General features: G+C 40.9%; 1 protein-coding gene across 1 annotated transcript in view; it reads right to left on the bottom strand.

Moving 5' to 3' along the window:
* BMPR1B (bone morphogenetic protein receptor type 1B) overlaps window positions 1-10,354 on the bottom strand; it is a 380,630-nt gene extending 370,276 nt beyond the window's left edge. The window contains exon 1 of the mRNA XM_026509697.4: window positions 10,255-10,354. The gene's annotated coding sequence lies outside the window, so the exon portion shown is untranslated. The remainder of the gene's footprint in view (window positions 1-10,254) is intronic.
* Window positions 10,355-13,233: the final 2,879 nt, after the last annotated feature.

Raw genomic sequence — 13,233 nt, 5'->3', positions numbered from 1 at the left:
AATACTGTTCAGGTTCAGAATCCCAGAAATGACCCTCTGGCTCAGAAAAAGTAGTCAGAAGAAATGATGTTTTCAAATCAAGTACAAAAGTGAGAGAAAAACAGAAAAAGGGGAGAGGGTGGGGAAAGTAGGTTGGTGTGGAGAGTAAAAAGAACACAAATGAGCATGTATTCACAAAATAGCTGCAATTGTAACATCCAGATTGTGGCAGATACTGCAAAGTTTTTTTTTAAAAGCTAAATATGTTTTAAACATCTTTAAACTGCTACACATGAAGTAACAAGAAATAAGGGCATTAAGTTATAATCCTTGTACCAAAGCATACAGAACATGTCCCCATGCTGTTGATCACAAAGGATAAATTTTACAACTAAAAAACTTGAAAATGAAGTTTTTCTAAGCAGTTTTCCATTTCTTCATAGCTTTGGAAAACAACAGGTTATAATGGAAAAGAACGTAGAAAATGTAGGGCACAAAATCTCTGATGTGTCTGAAACGCAGAAGGTTTCAAGGCAATCTCTTTTTTAAGAACTTCTGGGTCACCTGCCATTTTTACAAATAACAGCACCTGCTTTTATTAGCAAAGGAGTCAAAACTTAAATTCTACAAAACATTTTTCAGGAGAAGTTAATTTATATATGACTTGTCTTAGCCTTGACGTATTCTACAGAATACTAAAATGGTAAAATTTAACTAAGTTTAAGTTATAGAATTAACTTCTTACACCGTCTGTATTTAAAGAAGAAGTATACATTATTCCATAAATATGCATAATTTTGGGGTAGGAAATGCCTAATTTGCCTACAAAAATCACAAGGGTTTGATGACTGAAGCAAGGAGTGAATCAGGTCCATTGAGAATTACTAAGAAAAACATAATCAGACATAAATGCCACAGAATACAAAGATCATTTTCCAAATTGGTTCCAGAAACAGCTCCTAGGTAAATTTCCATGAAAAGCTAATTTAATTCAATTAAATAGTGTAGCATGGTTTTCCTCTTTAAAAAAAAAGAGTTTAAATATTTTCATTTGCTAAAGATATTGAAGATAAGTATTTTAAAGAGTGACTGATTTAATCTTGAGTGAGATGAGGATTCAAAATTGTTGAAGGACTTCTGAATGAAAAAGGACTTTGTGAGCAGATGTATTTTAATCACTACAGCATCAACCATCATTTATGAAGTACACGGAGTAAAACTTACAACAGTTAGAATTTTTTTACATCCTGCTATAAATACAGTATTATTTCCCACTAAAAATTATAAGATAAAATACTTAGAGACACTGCCTGTCCTCCATATTCGTATATTAGAGCCCTACCTCCCACATGCAATGACGGAAACAGATTTATCATTGAATAAGTAGTTAAATTTATTTTGCATAATTCAGGTTTCCCTGGATGACATTTCCTAGTTAATCTCAAGATTATAGAAGTTCACTCACAGTCACTCAGGATGAGTAAGGACTGCCTCCAAAGTGGCCTGGTCATGGATTCTTCCACGTCCATCTGGCTGCTGGCTAGAACACTAGAATGACTCATAAAAATGAAGCAACCTGAGGTCACCTACTCCAGGTCTTATAAAAGAACTGCCAACTGCTTACCAGGTGGTTCCAATTTCCGAATGAGAGAGAAACTCATTCTAGATACACCATTTTATTTTCATATTGTCTCTGGCCACAGGATTTGTGGAGAAAGGAAGGAAGCTCTTTTGAAATGTAGATTACTAATCATCTGAAAGCCAGAAATCACTACATTCCTTGGATTAAGAATATTATATAAATAAAGTCAAGTGAAAAAAAGGCAGGACACAAAACCATCTTGTATTATCCTCCCAATTTTGTAAAGAAAAAAAAAAAAAAAAAGACCTGAAATGTTAATAGTGGCTATTTCTGGGTAGTGGAAGAGTGAGTGATTTTTATTTTGTTACAGTTTCCTGTATTTCCCCAGTTCACGTCAACGAATACGCATTATTTACTATTAGAAAAAAATAAGAATAAGTAGCTTTCTAGAAAATATTATACACTATAAACTTTGGGCTCAATAAGCCCCAGAGGTCCAGGGAATACTCACATCTATATTGGCAACAAGTCCTTCTCTGGATTAAGAAAAATATTCATTTTACTTTTAAAATGAAAAAAGGAAAGGAAAAAACCCCGAGATCTCCGTTCTTACTCTAGGATAGGTGTGACACGTAGAGGAAAAAATCCTGGCAACAAGAATGGTCCCTTTCTTTCAGGAGACAATAGACTGGTGAAATGTTCAGTCAATTATTTATATCAACCTTTCCCAAAGTATGTTCTGAGGAATACTAGTTCAATGCTAGCACTGAATATATGCAGGGAAAATACCAGTCCCATGATCAAATCCCCCTCAGGGGACAGCCACAGTGCACGCGAGCATCATACAGGCTCACGGAAGGATTGCAGTTTGAAAATGTCAGCCATTCCCCAATTTCTTTGATCATTTATTTACTTATCAAATGCTTCTGTGGTATTCACTACCTGCCTGGCGTTGTTCTAGACCCTTTACAAACGTTCACTATTCTAATCCTCAAATACGCCTATTAAGTCATCACTATTATTGTCATCCCCATTTTACGGACGATGCAGAGACAAACGAGGTTCAGTCCCCTGCCCAAAGTCAAACTGCTAATAAGCAACAGAGCCGAGATTCAAAGCCAGGCAAACTCCAGAGTCCCCACAGGTAACCAGCTGGCAATGCTGCCGCCCATGGGGTCCTTCTTGGGTACACACCTGACATTCACAAAACCACTGTTAGGCCTAAAAATTTCTGGAATATAATTACGAAACAGAAGAAGTTTGATTAAATTTTTCCTCTCTGTTGTCATGAGACATAATTCAAAGGAATTTGATGAAACAAAAATCCACATAACGTGAGCCATTTCTATACTCTCAAGTTCCAAGGGATTCATAATTTCCAGAGGTTATTTATGTGGTAACATTATTGGCCATTTTCATGTTCTTCATGCCTACCGAACTTTTTAAAAATCCTAAGAATATAACCACCAGCGATCATTAGGATTAGGTTACACACTAAACGTTATGTTTTAAAACGAATAGACTGATGTACAATGGTGTTGTCAATGTATGGCTAAGTGAAAAATGCAAGTAACTATCTCTGTGACCTCACTTTTATTTAAAAATACATAAAAACACACAAGAAAATTCTTAAAGGGCATATATATGTATATCAAAATACTACTTTAAGGTAATGGTATAAGGCAACTGTACTTCTCCCACCAAGATTTGTTATTTGTGTCATTAGGAAAAACTTGAAATTCACATATAAAGAGCCTAGAAAAACAGATGCAGACCAACAAAAACCACTTAGAACTCCCCATTCAGGTGCTTGTGATCTCAAGCAAACGAGAATCCTTCCTATGACTCTCTCCCCCTATACCCTGTTTATCTCCTTCACAGCCCTAATCACAAACTTGATTTGTAAATATTGTTCTTTTTTATTTCCTGCCTCTTCCAATCCTCATCCCAAAGAAGGGTAGACATCTGCCCTTTTGTACCCACAATGCCTTGCACAGTGCCTGGCCCCGAACACTAACCTGCAAATATACACTGCATTAATGAATGATTAAAAGAGTCAATGAAACAATCAAATTACATATATATAGGAGGTATACGGATGATGGTCAATTTAAGTGTTTATTTTTTTAAAAGATTTTATTTATTTATTTGGCACAGAGAGAGAGAGAGAGCGCACGAGACAGAACAAGCAGGGGGAGCAACAGGCAGAGGGAGAAGAAGCAGGCTCCTCGCTGAGCAGGGAGCCCAATGCCGGACTCCATTCCAGTCTGATCTGAGCCGAAAGCAGACGCTTAACCGACAGAGCCACGCAGGTGCCCCCAATTTAAGTGTTTAAACCAACAAATTTGTTGATAGAATTATTTATATAACATCTAAAGTTTTCTATGCCACTGTTGCATGAATAGAAGCATAAAAGTTGGCGTGAAAAGCAGATGTCCAATAGAGGTAAGAGTGGCCAAGGCTATCAGAAGCTGAATCAACAGAAAATGAGATCTTAACTGTTTACAAGTTCTGATAAGTTGAAGAGGATTTATTTATAAGCAAACAATTTAATAAGGTATAGACAGGGGATTAAAAGAACCTTAAAGGGTAGTAAGGCAGTAAAGCGGGGCAGTAAAAGAAGGGCTGTTCAGAGATTACGGGAAGGACAGGATGATAGAAGGAAGCTACCTTAGGAGAAGCAGTGCCTTTCAGTGCAGGGACACAGGCAGCCCAAGTTGATCTAGCAGAGAAGGAGCCAAGAGAATACCCTCTTCTCCAGCCTCCCCCTAATCTCCTACTGGGGCTCCCAAGGACCTAAGCCATCTGAAGTCAGAACAGTTCACCCAGGTATTGTCTTGGGCAGAGAACATAAGCTAGAAAGGTTGAGAGTGGATCTGGAGAGGCAAACAGAACACTTATGACATAGAAGGCAATGGGAATAATGCAGGAGGTTTTTAACAAAATGGAGTTAGACAAGAAGAGAAGACGTTCAGATACAGAAGGGACTCCTAATTGAAAAGGACTAAAACAGTGAAAGAACTGCTAAATAAATTTAAAAAAATAAGGTGATGCCAAGCTGTTTGCAGCCCCATTTGAGTAAAGCACTACATTCAGTAATAAGAGGAAGGATTTGGGGATAATCCATCATTATGTGCACTATTATGGCTCAGTGTTTATTGGACAACAAAATAGTAGCTTATTTCCAGAAAAAGAACTGATAATTTACTATCTTTTATAGATGGTTGTAAAATATATTAGTTAGATAAAACTCACTGATTTCTATCAAGATATTAATTTAAACAAAAGCACCATCATTACAGATTTCCTTGGAATCATTTTAGTTTCGTAAATCAACAAATTAACCAGTGACAGATGTGTCTGTACTTGTTTAAGTCCATGTCTATGTAACTGCTATAAAAATGACTAAAATGTTTATCTCAAGACAGCTAGGCAAGAAAGGTTATGAAGAGATATACTGGAGTGTACCTTTTTCCTCTAGCCAATAAGGAAATACAACCTTCAGAAAAATCATTTCCAAACTTGCTACTTGGTATCTTCTGAAGCTGAAGGCACATGCAGTCATATACTTGTTGAATCCTCTAGTAGACTGCACCCAGCAGCATTCCACAAACATTTACTGAATGCCCACTGTATACTAGCTCTCTGCAAAGGGCTGGGATACAGCATGGGTGAGAGCCACGTCTAATGCAGACTTGGCAGGAAGTTCTTAAAGAAGCATGTCGTTTTCAAAGCTGAGGGGTAGAGAAAAATGCCACTGAAACCTGATTAGAGGAGTTCTGACTTGCTTCCTTTCCTTTGTAACCAGAACACAAATTGTATGTAAAATGAAGTGATGTTAGTTGAAAGAATCGAGAATCCCTGGGTAGTCCAAAGATCACCCTGCGCCCTAAAGAACTTTGCCACAACACTTCTCAGGATATGCTGCAGTCCCTGAGTCAAGAGGCTTGTAGCCCAGGAGATATTTGGGGGAAGATAAGGAGGTAAGGGAACTGAAGTACTGAGGTCTGCAATGTAAAAGTAAAAGCAACTATTGAGCTAGTGCATTGCTGCAATGTGGATCAAGGGGGGAAGGGGGGTTGGGAGCACGGGGAGAATGATTCAACTCAGTGACTCTCATTCAGTAATAAGAACAATGTCTGATCAATTTCTCTGGGTTCCTTGGCCAAACCACCAAACTATCAGCTAGATCCTTCTCATAATCTCCCTCGTCATCTTACTTCAGACATTCTTGCTCACACTACAGACAGGCTAAGTCATAGCTGTCGACTTCTCTGTATGAACTCTTCCAGGGTGGTTCAGTAAGACAGTTTGAATAAAATGCACACTTCATTACATGGGCCTGCTTATCTCTCTGACCTCATTCTTACCATTTCCTCTACTTGCCTGAATCCAATCCCACTGACCAGTGTGTACCCAACTTGCTGCTGCTTTAGAGACAGCTTTGATGGTACCTCTGCCAGGAAGCTCTCCTGGACTTTAACCAGGCTGGCTTTCTGGGTGTTCAGAGACATCCTCAGAAAGGCCTTCCTCAACCCACCCATGTGAAGAACAGCCCCAGTCTCTTGCTATCGCACTACCCTGTCATATTTTCCTAATCTCAATCTTCACAATTAGAAATGATCTTACTCATGTGCTTGCTCATGGTTGCTTTCACCCTCTAGAATGCAAGTTCTAGGACAGTGAGAACCTTGTGTCTCTATGGCTACAGTGTCCCTGAGGTATATAATAATACCAGGCAGAGAGCAGGAATTCAAACATTTAAGTAAAATGAATGTAATTAAGCTCGCTAGCCTGTAAAGCAGATGCTCTAAAAATCATGAAAAGAGATTAGTGCCTGACGTACATTACATAATACCCTTCCTTTGATCTTAATAATATAGAGGAACTTAATACTCAGAAGCAACAAAACGTCCCTCTTGCCCACTCCCAAATCTTCATTTATTTCTCTCTCCAGACCCTATCTCTACTAAGTTTTAGTTTTCTTCAATTTTAATTATTAATTCAGAGTGAATGCCTCTTAAATGCGTTATTTCTAGCCCTGTCCCCTCCTTCCTCCGAATTCTAGGTGCTTCTCTATGTATTCCAACGCTTCTACTTCAATTTCTGCCATCACGTCACATTTAGCACATGGAAATCTGAAATTAGTAACTCTCAGGCAAAATCAGCTTCTCCTTCTATCCTAAGAACTTTCTCAACCATCCTGCAGATACCCAGAGTTAAAAGCTAGAAATTACCTTGATTATGAAATTCAACAACTGCAAGGGAGACTGGAAGAGTAAGCGGTCTTGAACTGTGTTAGCCTTTTTTCAAACAAAAGCTCACAGGGAAGTCTGATATGTAAAACAGACGAATATGCAGTTGTTCTGGGAGTTAAACCGGTGGTCTCCGAAGAAAAACTTCAAAAAGCGCCCCTAATCTGGTCCAAACTTCCTTTCTTTTTTCCCTACCCCCCCCCCCATTCAACACATGCACAGAAATTTAGAGAGGGGAAAATTTAATCCAGAGAATCTGTATCTTCTTTTCAGGTAGAAATAAATAGTCTGCCCAAGACGACACAGCCCCCAACACAATGCTCAGCATAAAAGCACTTAGAAATCAGTGTTCCAAAAGACAAAGATGACCTCCGTGACTACGTATGACCAATGATTACCAGTTACTGCAAAATGGCAAGTTTCATGCATGATTTCATTGGTCAGCATGAGAAGACATCTTCAGAGTTTAGATAGTGATCGGAAGCTCCTGGTAATAGATTTCGCCACTGCCAGTGAACGAAGGCAAGCAGGGAAGTCCAGGGAAAAGGACTGTGGCTTCACTGTCTATTGTTGAACAAGGTTTTCAAACGGCTTAGGCCTCATCTTCTTCATCTTTAATATGAATGTGTATGAGCAGATGCTTTCTAAGCCTCTTTCATCCCTCGTCTGTGCTCTATTCTACTAACTGTAGTATGCCCCTTGAGCTACTGCGCCCGCGGAGAACTAGCATCACAAGTCACAGACAAACCATCCTTCAAGAGTTTTTTGACCATCTATCATATGGCAGGTATTGCACTGGGCATCTGAAATTCAGAGAAGGAAAGAAAAGGGACACCAGTTTACCTCAATGAAAAAAAAAGACAGCCCAGTGAGGAAGTCAAGCAAGTAACCAGACAGCAGAGGTAAACACAGAGAGAGGTGTGCACAGAAGCTGGAGAAGCAGACATGAGGAGGCTTACGAAAATCAGGCAAGGCTTTGCCAGGTTGGAGTGGATGACGACGAACTTGAGATTTGGATGATAAGTCTGAGTTGAGCACTGGAGGGTCCTATATATACCAAAAGGTATCACATTCTAAGTTACCTTACACTTTTAAATAACAAAATCAGCATTTACTGTAATAAAAATATTTTATCAGGCCATCTCACACGGTTTTCAAAGTTTATGAGGAAAAAATTAAGTCAATTTCCTCTTAATAAATATTATTTAATGACTGGAACATTTTGAGGGACATATATGAACACACCATGAGTAGAGGCAGCACGTCACTCAGGGACAATAATCTACCAGGGAATTCGGACAACCCTGCCCAGGCTAAACACCGTGCAGCACCTGGTGGACAAGGTGGCAAAGCCCCTATAAATAGTGATGATTCACTAACATGACATAAATCAGGATTTTAACTCACCAAAAGCTAACATTTTGATTTAAAATGCCAAATCAGTGCCATTAAAATTCATCAGGAGACCCTAGCACATGAGTAATGAGATCATATCAACTTATATCTCGTGACCAAAAGGAAAAGGTGGTTTTCTAAATGGTATTTGAGATTGGACAAATAACACACTGTATCAAGTTTTGTAGCCCTAGGCCATATTTTGCTAAAAACAAAGGTACATTATGCATGACTAAAGAAAACAGTGAAAATCAGAGCAATTAATTTCCCAGCTATGTTTCCCATAAAAAAAACCATCACTACTATGATTTGCTTACAGCACACAACCTTTTTTTGCATCACACAATGATCTAAGTGTGTAATAACTTGCATATTTCACTAAGATGTAATATCCTTCAAAACGTCCTTATAGTGAAAGTTTTCCAAAGAAATTATTGATCTCTGGAATGTCTCATGTTTTAAAATTACTGACAAATCCTTTCCTATTTTCTTTGCAGTTAAAAATAATTCTTCTTGATCACTGGAGTGTAAAGAAGTATAAGAGTACAAAGACCGAATATTTTCTTCAAAACAAATGTCCAAGTAGACACAGGACATTTCTCATAATTTCCTCAAAACAATAATTAGGAGAGTTGTCACTAGGATCCTAAAAATATATTTAAGAAACACAGATATTAGTTGGCATCTGTTTAGCAGCAAGAAATTTCCATAAATGTTTCTTCAAATTATTTTCAAATACTTTGCAGCTGACTCCTCTCATTATTGGAGGCTTTTGTGTTTCCACAATTCAGAAACATTTCTCAGGTGGTTCTGCTTCACTGCAGATATGTTTGGTACATTCTCTTTATATGTTGGAGGCAATTAAGCAGCTCTCTTCTTCTGTTTTCTTTCACTGGCACCTCTGTGGCTGCTCAGTCACTGACCTCACCTTGGTGGAAAGGTGACTAAGAAAAGAGCAATTCCTAATAACTGAAGGAAACCACAGAGTTCCCATTCTATGGAGAACAAATACGAAGGACCCAGAATCCAGCTGGAGTGGTGCAGCTCAAAAGGAATAAGACACCACCCTGGTCAACTTCCGGGGGATCTTCTCTCATGTCTGAAATCCTAACACCGCAAGGGACAGACAGAAATATGGAGCCCCGACAGACACAGTCACGAGTAGATTGATGGGCGCTGGGAGCGAGAGACAGAAAAAAGGAGAGACAGACAAGCAGCAGAGTCAGCCTGTAAATGAGAGTCACAGAAGGAGTGTAGGAGACAGGGAAGAAGATAAGGAGACAGAGAGGGAGGCACACGAAACAGAGAAGGGGGTGGGGAGAGGGACACACACACACACACACACACACACACACACACACACACACACGAGGGAGAAACAGACAGAGGAGGTGGGGAGAGATAAATAGAGAATGGGAGGAAAACGAGGGAAAGAGAGAAACACTTGAGAACAGAACAGAGACAGTAACAGAGGGAAAGAGAGCGGCAGTAGCGGCAGAAACGCGCAGCCAAGTCCGAGACACCGGAGGAGCCCGCTGCGCACTTTCTCCCGCCGCAAAGCTTAGTCTCTGGAGGCTTCCGAGGCAGGTGGCTCCGCAGAGCTGGGTGCCTGCGGGTCTTGCCTCCCGGCCGCCGGGCTCCCTCCCATTTCCCCCACTCCGGGTCTGCCTTTCGCTCGCCCTCCCGCCCCATCCCTCGGGGCGCAGGTCCAGACTCCCCGCCTCGGCTCGTCCCTCCTTCCCCAACTCCGGAGCACGTGTCCCGCCCGCAGCCGCCTCTGCCCCCAACTCCTGGCCGGCATCGGCACGAGGTTTCGGGGTCCCGGCGGCGCCGCTCGCGCACAAAGCCCCGGAGCCACCTCCTGACCCGCTCCCCGCCGCCGCCGCCCTACGGCCGCGCTGCCCGCTCTCCTCCTCTCCCTGCGCGCTGGGTCCCGCCCGGGGCACCGCCACCGGCTCCGCGCCGCCCCCCTGCCCCACGCCGGCTCGGCTGCCTCCCGCTCGCTCGCACGGAGCCCCGCGCGCCAGCCGGTCCGCTCCTTACCCGCCGCTGAGCTCCCGGCACCAGCGTCCTGAGCGCCGCTGTCCCCGCAGCCCCCCGAACTGTCCAGGCGCCCCGCGCAGGCCCCACGCCAACTCCGCGCCCCGCGCCGGGCCGCGCCGTCAACTTCTGGCAGCCGCGGCCGCTCTGCCGCCGCCGCGGGACTTTTTTTTTTTTTTTTTTCCTCTCGCTCCTCGGCTGCCTCTGGATTTTTTTTTTTTTTTTCACTTGCCCTCTCCAGCTCCCACTAGTGATTGGAGACTGAGAGCCAAGTACTTAGCGGAGGGATTACACTTCTCGACGCACTTGGAGCTGCCCCAGCTCCGCTGCCTGTGTGAGGAGTGGTGAGCGGACTTGGGGAGCTGCGCTGTTCACGCCCTTCCACAGCGCTGGATGGAGGGGGAACTTCCAAAGCTTCGCCCGCTGCGCGAGCATCACTGCCATGCAGCGCTAGATGCCTTCTTGGTCAGGGAGAAGAAGGAGTTTCCAAAAAAAGGCTAGGTTTGAAGAACGAAGATTCTTGAAATTACTGTACATCGAGAGCTGAAAGGGGCTCCCAAAGATAATCCGGTGCAGTGGATTTAAACTTCTCAGGGCCATTGACACTTTGGAGAAGTTGATAAAATGCTGACGCACCTCGTAAAAAATACACATACACATCAAATTAATGTCTGCTCTTCTGGGCGGGGGTTTAGGAACTCTGAAATATACAGTCGGACCTCCTAGGGAAATGAAATATTTCCTTTCTTCAAATATTTTGAAACTGGTAAATAACAATAATAATAAACCGCCTTCCATTTATATTTGATGAAATTTTACAATTAGTAGTGTTTATTTTGGAAAAGTATGTAACCTCTTTACTTTGTGGTCTCCTTGCTAAAACTTTCAGGGTTGAAATATTTTCTAAGGGAGTAAATATAAATTAAGCTAGTCTGCACTCTTTCAGGAGATTTGGGGAGAAGAGTTAACTTTTTTAAAATCAGTGTTTTGCCAACTCTGTCTCCCAGGGGAATATCTCATGACTTTTCTTTTCTTTCTTTTTTTTTTACTCTAGATGTCTTTCAGCTGCCTGTTCTCAGAATTAATTTCCTTTTTTTTTTGAAATTTTTTCCATTTTCTAAATAAACTGATAACTCCTCCCTAGTCCCCAAATGTGTGATTTAAATAACTTAATACAATTGCACTCTGACCTAGCTTTTTTCCAATTTTCGTCACCTCTGTCTCTATTCCCTATTTAATTCTTGGCAACCCTTTTTCTTTCAACTCCTCCCTTTTCTAAAATTATTCCCATTACTTTTTTTTTATGTTAGACATTAAATATAATCCTCTACACTCATCAATAATTGTGTATAAATTTATTTTATAAAACTCCTACTGAGGAACAGGTGGCACTCCAGGCATTTGTTGATGAGCTTGTGAAATGTGGGCACATTTCCCCCAAAGAAATATTAGGATCCCCAAGAAAGTATATTTGCCCCATAATGTACCTGAACCATAATATTATCACTACTGAACTGAATTCTTTTTTTATTTTATTTTATTTATTTATTTGACAGAGATAGAGACAGCCAGCGAGAGAGGGAACACAAGCAGGGGGAGTGGGAGAGGAAAAACAGGCTCATAGCGGAGGAGCCTGATGTGGGACTCGATCCCATAACGCCGGGATCACGCCCTGAGCCGAAGGCAGATGCTTAACCGCTGTGCCACCCAGGCGCCCCAACTACTGAACTGAATTCTGGTGCCTGGTGCCAGACTGGAAGGAGAAAGTTCTGCTTAATGTAACACTAGAAAATGTTCAAAACAGGCAGTGTTGGTCATTGGCATCATTTTGCCTTCCTTACTCAACCTTCATAATCTAGTCCCTGGTGCCCATTCAATTCACCCTCATCCCAAGTCCTCTCTGCTCCTAAATTCTTTTACTCCTGGTCCTCAGTCCTATTTCCTATCATCTCCCTACTGATATTCAATAAGTTTAAACAGAAAAGAAATCTCATTTAATCTATCCCCTGTATTGTGTGAATTACTGATAATTTTTATTTGGCAAAGATATTTTTTTCTCTTAGAATTTCTGTCCTCACAAATGGCAATGAAATATCAGACATTATGGGAGCAGGCAGCGTTCGGGGATATGCATCTTTACAGAAGCTGTGCTAAGAATTGTCTTTCCTTGGCTTAACTCTACTCAACAAATATCCTAAGCATCTACTGGACATAAGACAGTGATCCAGGGAATATAGGCATCTCTGGATACGGAGGACACAAATTCCATTTCAGTTGACTTCCAAATAAGTAGATGTTTTTAAATCATAAGATACAAAAAAAAAAATTCCAAATCAACAGGAATAAAGAAATTTCTATAGTTTTTCATTAAAGAAAAAAAGCACTCTGGGTGGGAGAGAATCAGAGAGAGTGCCATCAAGGAAACTGTGGTTGAAGTGGGCCTTAGAAAGTAGCATTTAAATAGACATGGGATGGGGAATCTGAGGTATAAGCCACTCAACAGTCAACATTTATGGAGTACCTATGGCATGCCACAGACTGGTGTTTGAGACTCAAACCCTGTCCCTTTCTCCCTTTCTTCTTGAAACTCATAGAAGAGGCCATATATATATTATAAACTCTCTCTTCATATATATATATATATATATATATATATATATATAGTATATATATACACACATATAGAAATTAGATATATATATATAGATTATATATATATATACACACATATAGAAATTAGAACATTCTGTAAGAAGCACAGTAATCAATTCATGGACACACAACTACTGGAGCACAGAAAAAGCAACCACTCTGCCTGGGAATGTCAGGAAAAACTGCACAGAGTGTTCGCATCTTATCAGGGCCCCGCTGAAAGATCTGTAGAGACTAAAGGACAGTTGGAAAGAGAATACGCATTTTAAACAGAGGGAACAGTATATATATATATATAAAAAAAAAAAGCATAGTGAGTTTAGGGAACGG

Source organism: Ursus arctos, unplaced genomic scaffold (genome assembly GCF_023065955.2).
Source record: "Ursus arctos isolate Adak ecotype North America unplaced genomic scaffold, UrsArc2.0 scaffold_9, whole genome shotgun sequence".
Lineage (NCBI taxonomy): Eukaryota > Metazoa > Chordata > Mammalia > Carnivora > Ursidae > Ursus > Ursus arctos.
The sequence above is the reverse complement of the archived record's forward strand: the minus strand, read 5'-3'. Positions and strand labels throughout refer to the sequence as shown.